Source organism: Lasioglossum baleicum, chromosome 4, assembly GCF_051020765.1.
Source record: "Lasioglossum baleicum chromosome 4, iyLasBale1, whole genome shotgun sequence".
Lineage (NCBI taxonomy): Eukaryota > Metazoa > Arthropoda > Insecta > Hymenoptera > Halictidae > Lasioglossum > Lasioglossum baleicum.
The window spans coordinates 1,380,271-1,394,859 of record NC_134932.1 but is presented as its reverse complement, the minus strand read 5'-3'; the positions used below and the strand labels follow the sequence as shown (position 1 = coordinate 1,394,859).

At 38.0% G+C, this 14,589-nt stretch overlaps 1 long non-coding RNA gene across 1 annotated transcript; it reads right to left on the bottom strand.

The window, feature by feature from the left end:
- Nucleotides 1-435: 435 nt before the first annotated feature.
- Nucleotides 436-2,131, bottom strand: LOC143207863 (uncharacterized). The gene is made up of 5 exons (XR_013008780.1): nucleotides 1,706-2,131; nucleotides 1,255-1,354; nucleotides 971-1,126; nucleotides 745-852; nucleotides 436-603 (listed from the first exon to the last, which is right to left on the bottom strand). It is a non-coding gene; the product is annotated as an uncharacterized LOC143207863 (long non-coding RNA).
- Between the last annotated feature and the right edge of the window lie 12,458 nt (nucleotides 2,132-14,589).

Sequence of the window (14,589 nt, the reverse complement as noted above, 5' to 3'; positions counted from 1 at the left end):
CCGCGGGGTCCCGTACAAAGCCCATTTTTGGAAAAAGTGTACCGAAATAAATTTATTCTATAAAAACGTACGGTTTTACTGTTTATAAAGTTTCAAGAGGCGAATTGCAAAAAAGGGCTTTGTACGGTACCCCGCGATAGTTCTGAGAACATTTCAACACAAAGAGCATCAAAAAATATTGCTTCTTCGCTAAATGCGGCTTACCCGCGTGATAGTTATAAAGCTGAACAATTCGTATTCCAACATGGCTGCTTCGCTATCGCGCTTTCCGACTTGTCCCGCCCGCGCGTCTCGCTCCCCGTACCGGCCATAGTGCTGCGAGCACTGGTAAGGCAGCCACGGGGAGCGAGACGCGCGGGCGGGCATGTGGGGGGGTCTCTCGAGAGTCTGCGCTGCTTGTGCGCTTGTGCCAGCCACAATCTATTTTTAGCACTTGCCATGTTGCCATGTTGTGTTGCTTTACTTTACGGAAGCGAGACTGAAATTCGGTTGTCGAGCCGTCGAGCGTATGAATCGCAATCTGGAGCTGGCCTTCGTGTCCCCGTGCAGCGATTTTTATTTTTTTTTTTTTCATTACACAAGTTTATTTGATCTTCTGTCTTCCTATAATAAAGAATACATTCAAAATTATAATTATAATACAATTTCATAAAATATTGAAAAAATTTCTTCCATAAAAACGTATGCTATTATTGTTTATAAAGTTTCAATAGACAAATTGCAAAGAAGGGCTCTGTACGTTACCCTGCAGAAAGATAGAGAATATTTCAATATCAAAATTATCCAAAAATATTGCTTTTTCGCAATATGTCTTGAGCTGGTTGGCACACGTTGCACAGTGGGGTATTTGGCCTGAAAAAGTGGAAAAAACTATTGTAGCGTTATTTATAGGCTCAAGGTTATAATATTATATAAGCTACAACATTATGAAATCCAAAATACATTTTAGTATTTAAAAAATCAAATTTACCTCAATTTTTTGAAAAAAAAATTTTTTTTAAAGTTTTACATATTGAAATTTGTAGACGACTGAATACTGTTCCTCTTTTGTTCGAAACATTTTTTCCTCAGATTATCGAGAACCCATGAAAAACCGTGGCGATAGTAGAATATTTGCACCGAAAAGCTGAAAAGAATTATTTTTGCACATAAATTATATTGAAATGATGTAAATTATTATTTTATGCAAAATATGTGAATCTCGAAACTTTTTAGTAAATAAATATACATTATAACAAAATTTTAAATTATTACCATTCCTCAGATAATGTTTTTTCTTCGGTTGAATCTGCTGATGTAGTTTCATCAGTAAATAGAAAAAATAATATTGCAGCCTTATTCTTCAGACGTTTAACTACAACAAACAACAAAAATTTTATGCCATACGCAAAACTTTAGAAATAGAATTTTTTCCACTTTTCCGGGCCAAATATTCCACTGTGCGTCGCACAGCCGGAAAAGCCGGACAGAGCTAATTTAAAATTGGCTCAATCTTCAAATTCGCATAACTTTACCGAGAATAATCCAAAAGTGATGAAACATCCACGATTATAAAGCGCAAATCTTCTCTACTTTTTGATGCTGTAGGTAATTTTTATAAAAATCACTGCTAAAGCGGCAATACACATATAAAATCTGATTTATGAAATATGTTGATATGACAGGTTAACAATATTTTGTATGTATATACAATTACGATACTCACAATTAATTTTCGTTAAAAACGTTTTGCAAAAATGTTCTTCAAGTAATATTTCCCTATCACGATGATTGAATATGCTTGAATGCTTGACGCTCTTCTTCTGTGTAATTTTGTTGATTGAAAAATTGTTCCAGACATTTCCATTTCTGACTAATATTTTTCTCTTTGTGCTCCTGCATTATGTCGAATAATCTTTGTCGGGTGATTAGTTTGATTCCAGATGAGTCCAACCAATTTAATTAGTCTTACGAATAATAAACTTAACACAGCATAATTAACACGCACTAAACATAAACTACACAAAACAATACTTAAACTAAAAAAAAATACACTACACACAATATAATTTACACTAAAAAATTTAACTAAACGTTATACGCATATAAAATCGCCTTTGAAAGTTTGAATATTTCGCTCTGTAGTCTTCGATCGCACTGTTACAACTGAATGCAGTCAAAAGCCAGCGGACGAGGACCAGAGGACTTACAATTAGTCGAAGGCTTATCTGCAGCATAGCAATAACATTTCAAATGGCTATAATCTAAACAGTTCTTTCGACGAGGTTCCGAGAATTCAAGAGGAGGCCCGTCGAACGCGAGTACAGGCGTGCATGGAGCGCTACAATTCTCAATCACCTTCTAACTAAATTAGCTATAAAACTTCGAGTCAGATCAAGTTAGATTCAATTCTTTTTGCACTTTGTTCGCCAATATATGAATAAAACTGAATAAAATGACATCAAATAGAACACGCGGACTCACACGGAAGTATAACAAAATCCTTGATGAAGTTCTAAAATCATAAGAAAAATTGCTGAATTATTGATTACTTTTAAATATTAATTAAATGCACAAATATACGCAACATAGAAATAAATACTGTTTCAAATATACATATAAATATTAATGCTAAAAATATTTATATTAATATTTACTTATTACAAAGTTTCGCGATCTACATATTTATATCAAATTAACAAATTACATTATTTCAACATAATTTACATGGAAAAATAATTTTCACCAGCTTTTCGGTGAAAGAACTGCAGTGTCACGATTTTCCAAGAGTTTCCGATAATCTGACGATAAAATCTTTCCAACAAAAGTTGAACAGTATTTAAAATTTAAACATCTACAAACACCTATACAATATAAAATTTCAGAAACAATTTTTTTACAAGAATAGCAATACCGCTATGACGGAGAGCGCGGTAGCATACAAATCAACAGCAACAACAACAACAACAACAACCACCACCACCATCACAGAAGAAGCGGCCGCGACCGTAGTACCGAAAGAGACGACCGCGATTCCAAAAGAAAAGCAAAATTTATAATAATTATTATTAGGAATTAATTTTTTTACTTCAATATTATACTTATCTCAAAATATTTTATTTATTTATATAAATATATGAATATATTAGGTTGGGGAAGAAGAAATACATTATTTTTACGTTATCTCAAGCGGAGAAATGATGGATTTCTTTTTCCCACAAAAAACCTAATATGTATATTACTATTATGTACAACTTTATTGGTTTCCCTTAGCGTTACAATCCTTATACAAGTTCTCCTTCTCCCTCTTTTCGCCGCTCTTAGTCTCTGTATTATTCTGGTGTCCCGTACACAGGCATTTTTTGCAATTTGTCTCTTGAAACTTTATAAACAATAACAGCGTTCGTTTTTATAGAAGAAAATTTTTTCAGTACACTTTTTCTAAAAAAGGGCACTGTACGGAACACCTCAATAATACTCTCCGTATTTAAAAAAAAAAAATATTGCTTCTGCGCTTCAGACAGTAGTATAAGTTCATCGAAAAATCAAGCTGCTTGGTTATATCACTCCGTCTTCGTCCCTCCTGCGAGCGACATATCTCCCTCTCCGTCGCAGCCCTGCAGGAGAGACGAGGATCTCTCTATCCTTCTCCTACTTCAATCGTAGGTCAGTTACGCTCGGAGAAGAAGCCCAGCACAGGCATGACGAATTCGTAGCTCGATCGGAGCGGAGGCATTCTCAACAGATACCCCCACTTGCCCGGCCGCGCGACTCGTGGCTCGGAGCACTACGGCTTTGACGGGGAGCGAGACGCGCGGGCGGGACAAGTCGGAAAGCGCGATAACGAAGCAGCCATGTTGGAATACGAATTGTTCAGTTTTATAACGATCACCCGGGTAGGCTGTATGTAGCGGAGAAGCAATATTTTTGGATAATTTTGGTGTTGAAATGTTCTCTGAGTTATCGCGGAGTCCCGTACAGAGCCCTTTTTTGCAAAATGCCTCTTGAAACTTTATAAACAATAATAGCGTACGTTACTATAGAATAAATTTATTTCTGTACACTCTTCCCAAAAAAGGGGTCTGTACGGGCCCCGCGATAATTCAGAGAATATTTCAACACTAAGAGCATGAAAAAATATTGCTTCTTCGCTTCAGAAAGTAGTTGCAAGTTCATCGAGAAATCAAGCTGCGTTGTATTCTCTGTCTTTGTCTCTCCTGCGAGCGACATATCTCCCTCGCTGTCACAGCCTCGCAGGAGAGACAAGGATCTTTCTATCCTTGTCCTACTTCTTCCTGTAGTTCACCTCTACGCCGATAGAGGCACCACTTTACCTCCTGTAGTTCACCCCTACACCGATAGAGGCACCACTTTACCTCCTGTAATTCACCTCTACGCCGATAGAGGCACCACTTTACCTCCTATAGTTCACCTCTACGCCGATAGAGGCACCACATTCCAGCACCTGTAGTTTACCTCTATGCCGACTGACGCTTATGATGGCGCTAGGTTTGCTCCGGCGCACCCTTAACAGTATCTCGTCGGTGATACAGGAACAGAGAGTATATGAGAGTGCTCACGCCCGGGCACCGACGAGATACTATTAAAGACTGCCAGCCCCTATGCTATTCAGCGAGCCCGGTAACCGGGCGCAACGGGCGCGGGGATAACGTGAAAGTTACGGTGATCTGATATACCACAGCGCTAAAAGTTCCACAATCGACGAGATATTCGTCAAGTTGAAGAAGAATGATATAGTAGAATGCTGACATTTTACCTATTCTGTAATTGCCTTATAATACTATATATAATTCTCTTATTGCATTCTTATTTTTCTTATTATCAACATTGTAATAATTGTTTACAATATAATCGATAGTTTATAGATGTAGGAAAAATGAAAGTAATTACTACGTAATATTCTACAAATGTATTGGAATTTAAAAGTAATTTGAACATTATTGCGTTATATAAAATAATGATTCTTAAAAAATATTCTGTTATGTTGTGTAATGACAAAATTCAATCGTTCTTATTAAGATCCTTAGTAGGAAACAGAAAATTAATTTTTTTACTTATTAATCCCATACTTGTAATGCTCGACAGCATTATTGACTGCAATTGTTAAAGTAGAGGTAGTAACAAGATAAAAGTATTAACTAATTAAACTAATTTTCGACGGCTCCTATCCATACAATGTTATTTAGAGGCAGTATTTCGTACGAAGATATCTAAAAAAATAATTCTATTTGACTCTATACGAATATTTCTTGCACCATATATGACGCTATTTAAAAAGTGCGTGTAACATTATTTTATTTCATTCTGAACTGAACCACTTCCTGAAACATGATTCATTTATGAGTACATTGTGCGACGAGGCGAAGAGCTAGCAGACGAAGTCGAAGTCGAAATCTTAAAAGAATCAGGACTTTCCGCGTCTCTTTTTTTCCCCACGCTGTCCTTCATTGTGTCCGAAACTTGCGTCGCTCATTGCATAAGCAAATATCATCGGAATTATATAATTTTGGTATCATTTTCATAAAAAGAAACAAAATTCACCAAATATGTTAAGGAAAATCCTATAAAAAAGTAATGATAAATAATTAAGCTTTGTTGTTTGATTTAGTAGTCTCACACCGATATACCCGACCCGACCCGTATCATGTTACAATGTTTCACTCCATTCCACGGCGACCGAAGCCCTCGAGCTTCACTTCCCTTTTCTCCGTTCGTCATCATAGAATAGTGTTTCCTGAAAATTGAATGTCTCATATCTGGCCAGACTCGAGTTTTCGACATTTATAGCAAGCTTGCTATAATCTTATCTTATTTGTCAAAATTTAGTTTTCTATTTAAAATATTTTGTTGTTAAAACTCATTAATAGTTTTAAATAGTACTTGAAATATTGAAAATGATATTGGAATATTGGAATATTACAATTTGGAATGAAGGGCCTAGCCGGACGAGGTAGTCCTTCGAATTATTTAAACAGCCGTTGTGCCATTCAATTTTCGGTCAATTTTCCCCATTAACTTGCATTAATTTAATCATATAATTGCATTTAATTGAAATTGATATTTGAGATTTTTTCCCGATTTTTTGGTTGAAAATGTTAATTACACACAAAGTGAAAAACACGCAAAAATTCGACAAATGCAAGTTTTTTAGAGAAATTGAAAAATAGCATTGATCATATTTTTAGACTATCAACATATGTACCAGAACTTTTTTTACGACAGCGCGTAAACGACAAAGAGGGACTGAGGTACGAGGCAGCCGACACAGTTCAAAAGGCTGCGTACCGATTACATCAATGCACATAGGAAAGTTTTTTATTTTTCAATCTTTTTTTACGGAATTACCAACGTATTTGTGAGATTCTTCTAATTAAAATGAGCCTAAATACGGCACAATTTGAGCCATATTTACTTATTTAAAATGTGATCATAATTACCTAATATAGGTTATTATAATAGGTCATTTAATATAATATATTTATAATTATAAATAATTTAGGGATGTGCGGGCCGCTCGATGTTCGGGTTCAGGTTGGGTCGGGTTGCAGAAAGTCCGGCGGTCCGTCGATTCGACTTCGAATTCGTCGGGCGGGTACGAAAAGAATCGAACAAGTTCGGGCGGACGAGTTATTGCGTTATCCGAGATTCAAATACTCTGCGTTCTTATGACATAGATAATGGTAATAATGGTTTTCTTTCTTAACTTATAACGTGATTTTTAATATACTTGGTTTTTTTATAACTACATTAGGTATATTCGCCAAACACGTGCCTGCTCTTTATTTGAATTAAAGCTTGAATAATGCACGTTTCATGTGAAAAACTCAAAAGACAATATTTCTAGCTTTTTAACGAATTTTCTCCGAATGAACTTAGATATGTATCGATAATATCATTAAAATATCCTTACGGAAGTTATATACACCTAGAAGGTTACAATATGGTAAAGTATGGCAATAATTCAATGACTCCAAGAAAAATGGAAAACTTAATGACTCCGAGAAAAATAAAGAACTTAATGACACTGAGGAAAATGAAAAATTGAATAACTCCAAGAAAAATGGATAACTTAATGACTCCGAGAAAAATAAAGAACTTACTGACTCTGAGGAAAATGAAAAATTTAATAACTCTCAGTTAATAAGCTGTCTTCAATGCCTCTTAAAAATGCAATTAATCGCACGTAGGGATTGATCAGGTGTTTCTCTCTATATTAAAAAATATTTAAAAATCCTTTGACAAATCTGTTTTGTGGCGTCAGGATACTGCTGTCGATATTCCATCACAGTTTGTATAGTATATATTATTTCTCCTCTTTGTTTCTATATAAAATTTTATTATGATCCTCCATTAGTTTAACACCTCGTTCAGCGGTATCATTGACCACCTTCAGTCTATGTTTGAGTCAGACTACTTATTATTCATAATAACTTCTTTTTCCGATATTATAACTGTTTTTCTTTTGTAGATTGGAGCGTATTAATGAATTTATTTATATAAGAGAGTATATAGAGAGACTTCCAGGATTGCAAGATATTCATTTACTCATTTCTCGATAATACAAACACGGGGTTTTTCACTAGTCAAAAACGCTAGATAAAACATCGATCTAGGGCGCTATCTGCCTCAAAAGTCCTATTTTTTCGTTTACGAAGCGTAATTTGCATTATTCGGCAGCATGTAGCTATGAAAATAGCTATACATATGCGCAGTTGTATGCTTCCGAATAATGCAAATTACGCCCCTTAATATCTCTGTCAGTTATGTATTGTGACGTTGCAACGTTTGCGACGTCCCTTCTCCGGTGACTCCGCGTAGGTTCGACAACGGTAAAGGACCGGACCGCCCTCTAACGGGACACGTACCGAGACAGGATTCGAGAGCGCCCCTCTAAGAGATCCCGATATTATCGAGGACCTCCTAATGACATCTGTCGCGCGTGCCGAGAACGGCAAGTTTCAGGGCCGTATATGGAACGCGCAGAAGGAACCACCGACCCTCCGAATTGTCACGGGGAAAGAACAGACGCCCCGCAGCCAGGAAGCGCCCGACGGAAAAGCGAATGGCCGATTTCGGGAAATTAGAGCTTGGTGCGAGGACACTCGGCAAGCAAACCGGAGGCGCCGCCAGGACAGCAGCTTTCGAACATCTCGTCCGATACGGACCGACGGAAAATCCTGACGCCGCCTCGCCCCATCAAGGGAGAGCTGCCCCGGGGTCGGTGCCCTCGTAGGCAAGAAGAGGAAGCCCCTCCGCAGGGTACGCTCCTGTGCCATAGAGTTCACGCCGTGGAAACACGCCATAGGCAATTCGGGAAAAGTGGTCGAGTGGGGGGAACCGTGTTCGATCCGCTAGGCGGCCGAAAATCGATGGATCACTGTCGCGCTGGCTATCGTACGACCGACACGTAGACGCCTTTTCTTCATCGTGCGAACCCGAACAATCGTTGCGCCGCGAGAGAGTACAGTGTCCTGTGAGGCCTCTCGTGAGACTAGGACTACGTCCACCCGAGCCTAGCCGTGCCGCACGCTCTATCGGGAGCTGTTCAATTGTATTCCACGAAGCACGCCACGAGAAACGGTAAGTCGCACTTGTGATCCATTCGGTATTTTCGTTGCGCGCCGGCTCGACCTTCGTCGTGCGAGGACGAACGCTTCCCGTTCGGTCCTCGATAATTCGCTCGCATTCCTCTCGGAATGCTTGGAGGTTTTTCGGGAATATTTCGGGAGAGTTTTCCTCTGTAACTTGCGTGCGAAAGAGTGTCTTACGAGGAGTCGCGTTCGTGAGAGTAATTCAATTCGGTATCTTCGCGTTTCTCGAATCCTGTGTCTCCTTTCGAAGCGCGTATTCTTTCCGTCGGCGTTCGATCGCGTAATCGAGAACGTACGCGTCGGGGCGAATCACGTGCGGAAGTCGTCGCGGCAGTCTCGCAGTTCGCCGGTCATCTGCGCCTCGCGTTTCCGAAGTTCGTTGCGAACGAAACTACGGTACTTGTCAGCGGTATCGTTGCGAGCGAAATCGGTAGACCATCCTTTCGCTATCTTGTATGAAGAGCGCGGGCTCTCGGGTCGCGGGCTCTCGGGTCGCGGGCTCTCGGGTCGCGGGCTCTCGGGTCGCGGCCACGTGGCCGCTGATTTTGTAATCTACCGAATGCTGCAATAAATAGCTCGAGACCATATCGTAGTCGAATTATTCGGTTCCCTGTGAGATCCGTCCTGCCGAGAGGGCTGTCCTAGTCATCCCGTGTTCGAACCATCTGACCCAGTCGCGACGTCGTTTTCGATCCGCGTATCTCGAAGATTCGGCTCTCGACCTCGGCTCCTCCGAGCTCGAGTCCTGTTCCGCGTTTCGTGTGGCATCCTCGCGGTGCCTGGCGCCCGAACTTGTAGATTTTCGTAAGGAATTCGTCGAATCTTCGAGTCTCGTATTGTCTCGGGCGGACCACGTGCACTCGGCTTGCACGTGGCCTGGTCTCCGCGCCTGCAAGGCCCGAAGGTAACCGGCTTCCTCGTCGGAAAAAGGTTAACGCGACAGTATATATGAAAAATCTCTTCAAACAAAAGTTGTAGTATATAAGGAGGTGGATATAGTATCAGAGAAAAAAAATTTTTTCAGTCATTATTTCAAGTTTTCAAGGTCACGGATGTTTTTTCTATCAATGACTGTTTATGCTATATATGGATTCTTAAAGAGAAAAAAGACAAATTCAACGATATATCATAACGTCTATTTATGTCAAGATTTAAAAAATTCAAAATTTTCAAATTTGCTGCGCCTCATTTTCCCATGATCCAATCGGCCCCAAAATTTTTCCAGATAATTTTCTCAACATTTGTTACAATTCTGGTTTAAGGGACCAAAAAAATTTCATGGTCGAAAAATAAGGTCCACCCTAATGTACAGGGTGTCACAAAATTATATGTCGTGGACACCATAGCGCGATTCTACACCCCCGATTTAGTAGAAAATGACGTAAGAAATCCCCCGAAAAATTTACCTTAAACGTGAAAAACAAGCTAAAAAAGCCAACATTTTTTTAAAGGATTAAGAGTTTTTAAATTTTTATACAAAAATTTTCTTTTCAAATCTAAAATCTTAAATCTTAAAAGAAAATTTTGGTATAAAGATTTAAAAAATCTTAATCCTTTAAAAAAATGTTGGCTTTTTACCTTGTTTTTCACGTTTAAGGTCAATTTTGCAGGGGATTTCTTACGTCATTTTCTACTAAATCGGGGGTGTAGAATCGCGCTATGGTGTCCACGACATATAATTTTATGACACCCTGTACATATACGTAAATTACGAGAAGCAGTAAAGGGTGCTTGACGTCGAAGAAGAAAATCCTGGTAATTAAAACTTAATATGTACTACATTCTACGTTATTAGAATAATTGTAGTTTAATTATGATACATTTTATATCAACATTTTTTATTTACACCTAGAAACGCCACTGTCTCGGAAGGAAATGGACATTCGAGAGAAGCAATAAAATTAGAGCATCATCGCGAGAAAAGATGAGTTTGCAATAACCTCAATATTTTATGAAATTCTATTATAATTACAGTTATGACTGTATTTTTTTATTATAGGAAGATAGAAGATCAAATTGTGTGTATGCTAGTATAAAATCAATTTATATATATTATACAATTTATTTTATTATTTGTTTGACAACTAATAAATCTACAAATTGTTTCATAAACTAAAAAATACTTCCTGCATTTTCGTATTCTCCAATCAGTCCAAATAAATACCATCAACGTGTTCTCATATACCAATTTTTATTAATGCAATTATGACAGTAACAAAACGTTTCTATTTAAAATGAATACATATTTTGAACATAGTTTTAACATTTTTAAATTTTTGGAAGGTTAAAAAATGTAATTAAAAAAGTAATGAAAAATAAAAATAAAAAAAAATCCTCGCTGCACGAGGACTCGAAGGCTAGCTCCAGATTGCGATTCATACGCTCGACGGCTCGACAGTCGAATTTCAGTTTCGTTTCCGTAAGCCGTAAAGCATGGCAACATGGCAAGTTCTAAAAATAGATTGTGGCTGGCACAAGCGCACAAGCAGCGCACACGGATATAGTAAAGGTACGCTGGTGAGTGTAGCGCGCGGGCGCGTTGCTAACACGATACATACAGTGTCTTCTGCACCGACGAAATGCCGTCGGTGGCCTCCTGTTTCTCACTCCAGTCAGAATATATCCTAGAGGGCGTAAGAGAACACCGGAAAATTCTAGGCTCGCCAACTCCCATAAGGCTGGCAGTCTTTAATAGTATCTCGTCGGTGGCCCGGGTTTTGGCCGTGCCCATTATAGTGCTGCCCCCTACACTAGTGCTTAGCCTGGATCAGCTCCCGTCTCCACACTCAGTCCGGACAATAACCTACTTTATATAAAATACAGTGACTCCCACTAATATTCGGACACTCTTAAAAACACCGTAACTTTTTAAATATTGGACTATGCGATTTGAACTTTTTTGGAACGCTAGAGCAATTAGTTCACTACAGGATGCGAAAAGAAATTTTTTCAAAAATTGCATTTGACCGGAATTGTAGAGGAAATACTAAATGTTGCATTTTACAATTTTTTTATGCGGGCCTATATTGAAGTTTTGAAAAATATGTTTTGTAGATCTGTGTGGGTTATATGCATTGTGAAAGTTTCATCGAAATCGGTTGATGCGGGGAAAAATGACAGTCATCGAAAGATGTAAGAATTCTTAGATTTACTGCTGTTATAGGCCGAAAATCGTGAAAATCTGCAATTTTTACCATCTTTAAACGCTTGTAGCTCATTGCAACGTCGACCGATTTTGACGAAATTTTCAGGATATGTTTAATTGAAACAGATCTACAAAACGCATTTTTTAAATTTTCAATATAGGCCCACATAAAAAAGTTGTAAAATGGATCTTTTAGAATTTTCTCTACAATTCCGACCAATTGCAATTTTCGAAAAAATTTCTTTTCACATCCTGTAGTGAACTAAGTGCTCTAGCTTTCGAAAAAAGTTTGAATCGTATAGTCCAATATTCAAAAGATTATCGCGTTTTTTAGAGCGTCCGAATATTAATGGGAGTCACTGTATGTAACTAAGATATAGATCTAATATACAAATCTCTAATCAATATAAATTAAATATAATGATAGAAGTATTTTAATTTTTTCCAATCTTTTAGTTGCAAACTCTAGTTGTAAAAAATAAAAAACCTGGAAGAATTCGAAGAAATACAGATTTCATATCGAGGCGTAAATGCCCAAGTAGCCACGTGTAGCCAAGTACGTCTCTAAAAATTGAGTGAAATCTTGAATGGAATGAAATCGTCCTTTACCAGCGCACTGTGTCAAGAATGGTTCTTTATTACTTTATTGTCGGTGCCACGAAGAATGACTCGGACATCTTTCTATGCCTCAATAGCAATGATGTGTTATATACTTTGCAGACCTCCACGGTCAGTTGAGAGCTGCAGCAATTCATCTTGGGGTTTTCCCATCAACTCGCACACCGTGTGGCAGTGACTCTTTGACTTTTCTTCTATCTCCATGGTGGACATATTGGAATGGATTTACGAAAAATGGATTTTTTTTAAGATGTTAGAAAAGTCACTTTAATAGATAATGTATAAGAAATTTTTTTTTAAATTACTATTGCTTGGAATTTCGAAAATAAATGTACAGGTTACGATTTTTAACTTTTTTATCTGTGCCTATAATGAAAATTTAAGATATGCCTTCTAAACAGAATTGGGCAAAAAATTTCGGATCACGAATAATAGATACAAAATTTTTAATTAGTTACTCTCGAAGATATAGATACAAAAGTAACTTGTATCCGACGTTTAATTAGACACTTTTGTATCCGAAGCAGAAGGATCCGAAGCTACGGATACATTTGTAACTAGTTTCTGTATCTAATTCAAAAATCCTTTCGGATCCTTCAAGATCCTTTTGACCAGGTCGAGGCTTGAATGAACACGTTCCGAGGCCCGAGGCCGGGGGATTGCTCGGCCGTGTTTATTGCACCACTTGGCCTAGGCGCCCGAGGCCCCGATGATGGGCAAAAATATTTAATTGGATACTTTTTCCAAGATATCTTCACGAGTAAAAGCAGTAAGTACTGGCCGAATTCTATCGAGTTTAGACTTTTCTTAATCGGAAGAACGCCACGAACTGGCTCGTGGCACTTTCGTGAGGGCATTACGGAAAAATAAACAAGTTCAGGATTCACTTGTCAGGGGTTTCATGCCGAGCTACCTGGCTTCACGGGTCGTGAAGATATCTTGGAAAAAGTATCTAATTCAATATTTTTGCCCATCATCGGTGCCTCGGCCGCCTAGGCCGAGTGGTGCAATAAACACGGCCGGGCGATCCTCCGACCAGCCAGGTAGCTCGGCATGAAACCCCTGACAAGTGAATCCTGAACTTGTTTATTTTTCCGTGATGCCCTCGCGAAAGTGCCGCGAGCCAGTTCGTGGCGTTCTTCCGATTAAGAAAAGTCTAAACTCGATAGAATTCGGTCACTGCTTACTGCTTTTACTCGTGAAGATATCTTGGAAAAAGTATCTAATTCAATATTTTGGCCCATCATCGGTGCCTCGGGCACGGGCGCCTTGGCCGAGTGGTGCAATAAACACGGCCGGGCAATCCCCCGGCCGTGTTTATTGTACTGCTATTGTGTTCTGGGCTCAGGTCTAGGGGGCCCGACCTTCGGGCCTCGGAACGTGTTCATTCAAGCCTCGAGCTGGTCAAAAGGATCTTGAAGGATCCGAAAGGATCTTTGAATTAGATACAGACCATCTCGTCGCCAATTTTTCCACGCTTCTCCGAGCTCGCGTTTCGGTGGACCGAGTAGCTGAAACACGAGTCGGGAGAAGCTGAGTCAACGATGGAAATGATCAAGATCCGCTAATGTAAGTTTAATTAATCATTTACAATTCAATCAAATATGTTTTTTATTTAAATGTATTAGATAATTAAATATTTCATAAATTCAATTTGTCTAACTATACAATCTATTTAAGCAAGTACAGTTTTTAAATATGTTAAATTTTGCAACAATCGTTTTGAAACAAATCAAGTTTGAAACAAATATTTTTTTATTAGTTAACATCTTTTTTTAACAGAATCTTGCAAGAAAAATTGTCTAAACAAAGTATATTTTTGCTCAGATAAAAGTTTTCGTATAAACATCCTTTTATAAACAGAATTTTCTAGGTAAATTAAATTGTTTCAACAAATATAATTTTTTGAACATGTAAATAATCTGTATTATTTTTAAAATAGGTTTAAGTAGATTATAATACATATTTAAATAGAGTAAAAAAAAACTTCAGATTTGAATAATAAAATGCATTTTCCTATTTGCAGAATCATCGCTGTCATCGCTGCCTGCCAATAGGCAGTCTTCCTCCATCGGCTTTCACCTAGTTAATTCTTATTGCATCCCTATTAATAGTTGTTATGTATTATAATAATTATTTATTTGTTTTATATTATTTGGATTATTATATTTGTCTATGTATTATTTGGATTATTATATTTGTCTATGTATTATAATATTTGTTTTTTGAGTGTGT